The following is a 2,500-nucleotide window of genomic DNA, read 5'->3' on the forward strand; positions in this document are numbered from 1 at the left end:
GGCACTGCTTGCTCACAAATTTTTTTCTTTTCAGTATATATGAGCGAAGCAAACATTTACCTGGAGCATCAGCCTTCCGCTATTATTATTCCGCTTAAACCTATTCCTACTGCAATGTTCAATGATCAACTCAATTCCCGACGAAAGACGGTCTATTCTGAGTTACCCAAAACGGTGACTGGCAGGTGAGTGCATTTGATATATTTCTTTAGCGTTTGGACGTGTGTGATTCAATATATTTTGTATGACACTCTGTTACATTGGCGTAATTGAGCTCTTCAATATAATTTCATTTAATTTTATTTTATAATTTAACAATAACTTTGTACAATTAAATAACTTTAATTGATAAATACGTTGTCATTGCCTTGCATTGACTCACGTAGCTTTGCAATGCTGCTTGACGATCATTTGATGATTTTGTTGCATGACATATATTGTCATGATTATATCGATTAAAATTGTGCACTTTGACACTGTATGGCATTAGATTAATTTTATCAAGTCGATTCACACCAAAAAAATGTTAAAGTCCAAACGCCCAGGTCGCGCGGATAGCCCTCACCCGCCGCGGATTTTCCCAAGTCGGAAGAGCTTTAGCCGCGAGTCGGTGTTTGGACTTTAACTTTTTGTTGGTGTGATGAGACTTGAAAATTTTTTAGAGTCCAAACGACCAGGTCGCGCGCATAGCTTTCACCTGGCGCGGATTTTCCGAACTCGGGAGAGCATCACGCGCGGGTCGGTGTTTTGGACTCTGAAAATTTTCCCCGTCCACTCCAAAAAATGTTAGAGTCCAAACGCCCAGGCCGCGCATATTCTCTTGACCGAGCGCGGATTTTTCGACCTCGGAAAAGTTTTTGCCGCGGGTCGATGTTTGGACTCTGAAATTTTTTCAAGTCTCGACAAAAAGTTAAAGTCCAAACGTTGGGAAATATTTTCAGAGTCCAAACGTTCGAGTTGCGAGCGGTGCCCGGCCGGGGCGCGGTTCGGCGGCCACGGCAAGCGGCCACGCACCTTCCCAAACTCCAAATCCGGCCGCGAGCTCGCGCGATCCCGAGGCCGTTCTGGGGTACCATGGCGATGCAGGATTCTGTGACTACTATGAGGGAGCAGGCAGTCGTGTGAGCGAATGCGCGCGCGAGTGCGAATCGAAGCAGAATCGATCTCGGTTGGCGTCGGGCACGATGGGCAGATGTAATGCTGTTCGCGCGGTCGCCCATGCTTAGCCGGGGTTTTGAGCGGTCTGTCGGATCCAGTGGCAAGCTATCGGCGTGCCTCGGCGCGAGTATTGCACTCGAATCGCCGGGCAGCGTCCGGAATTGACGGTTTTCGGAGCTCGTGCAAGCCGCGAGCGTAGTGTTTGAGTAGCGATGTACACGGAGAACGTGTGAAAAGAAACGCGGGGCGCCCGTCGTCCCGCAGCAGCCTCGTTTGCTGCGAATAGCTACCTGGTTGATCCTGCCAGTAGTCATATGCTTGTCTCAAAGATTAAGCCATGCAAGTGTAAGTACGAGCTCTCGTACAGTGAAACTGCGAATGGCTCATTAAATCAGTTATGGTTCATTTGATCGTACGTGTTACTTGGATAACTGTGGTAATTCTAGAGCTAATACATGCGAAAAGCGCCGACTCACGGAGGCGTGCATTTATCAGACCAAAAACCGACCGGGCCTCGGCCCGTGCTCGTTGGTGACTCTGGATAACTTTGCGGATCGCACGGTCTTGCACCGGCGACAAATCATTCAAGTGTCTGCCCTATCAACTTTCGTCGGTACGGTATCTGCCTACCGAGGTTCTTACGGGTGACGGGGAATCAGGGTTCGATTCCGGAGAGGGAGCCTGAGAAACGGCTACCACTTCCAAGGAAGGCAGCAGGCGCGCAAATTACCCATTCCCGACGCGGGGAGGTAGTGACGAAAAATAACAATGCAGGACTCTAACGAGGCCCTGTAATTGGAATGAGTACACTCTAAAACTTTTAACGAGTATCCATTGGAGGGCAAGTCTGGTGCCAGCAGCCGCGGTAATTCCAGCTCCAAAAGTGTATATTTAAGTTGTTGCGGTTAAAAAGCTCGTAGTTGGATTTTGGGCTCGGGCCGTCGGTCCGTCGCAAGGCGTGTACTGGCGTGCCCGGCCTCACCTTCGGTTCACCGTCGGTGCTCTTGACTGAGTGTTGGCGGCGGCCGGAACGTTTACTTTGAAAAAATTAGAGTGTTCAAAGCAGGCGGTTCGCCTGAATAATGGTGCATGGAATAATGGAATAGGACCTCGGTTCTATTTTGTTGGTTTTCGGAGCGCGAGGTAATGATTAAGAGGGACGGACGGGGGCATTCGTACTGTGCCGCTAGAGGTGAAATTCTTGGATCGGCGCAAGACGAACAACTGCGAAAGCATTTGCCAAGAATGTTTTCTTTAATCAAGAGCGAAAGTCAGAGGTTCGAAGACGATCAGATACCGTCCTAGTTCTGACTATAAACGATGCCAACTAGCGATCGGGGGG

At 49.1% G+C, this 2,500-nt stretch overlaps 1 non-coding gene across 1 annotated transcript in view; it reads left to right on the forward strand.

Moving 5' to 3' along the window:
- The first annotated feature begins 1,445 nt into the window (after positions 1-1,445).
- Positions 1,446-2,500, forward strand: part of LOC143466319 (small subunit ribosomal RNA) — a 1,808-nt gene continuing 753 nt past the window's right edge. The window contains exon 1 of the ribosomal RNA XR_013118764.1: positions 1,446-2,500. This exon is cut by the window's right edge and continues 753 nt beyond it. This is a non-coding gene — a ribosomal RNA (small subunit ribosomal RNA).

This window comes from Clavelina lepadiformis, chromosome 7, assembly GCF_947623445.1.
Source record: "Clavelina lepadiformis chromosome 7, kaClaLepa1.1, whole genome shotgun sequence".
Classification (NCBI taxonomy): domain Eukaryota; kingdom Metazoa; phylum Chordata; class Ascidiacea; order Aplousobranchia; family Clavelinidae; genus Clavelina; species Clavelina lepadiformis.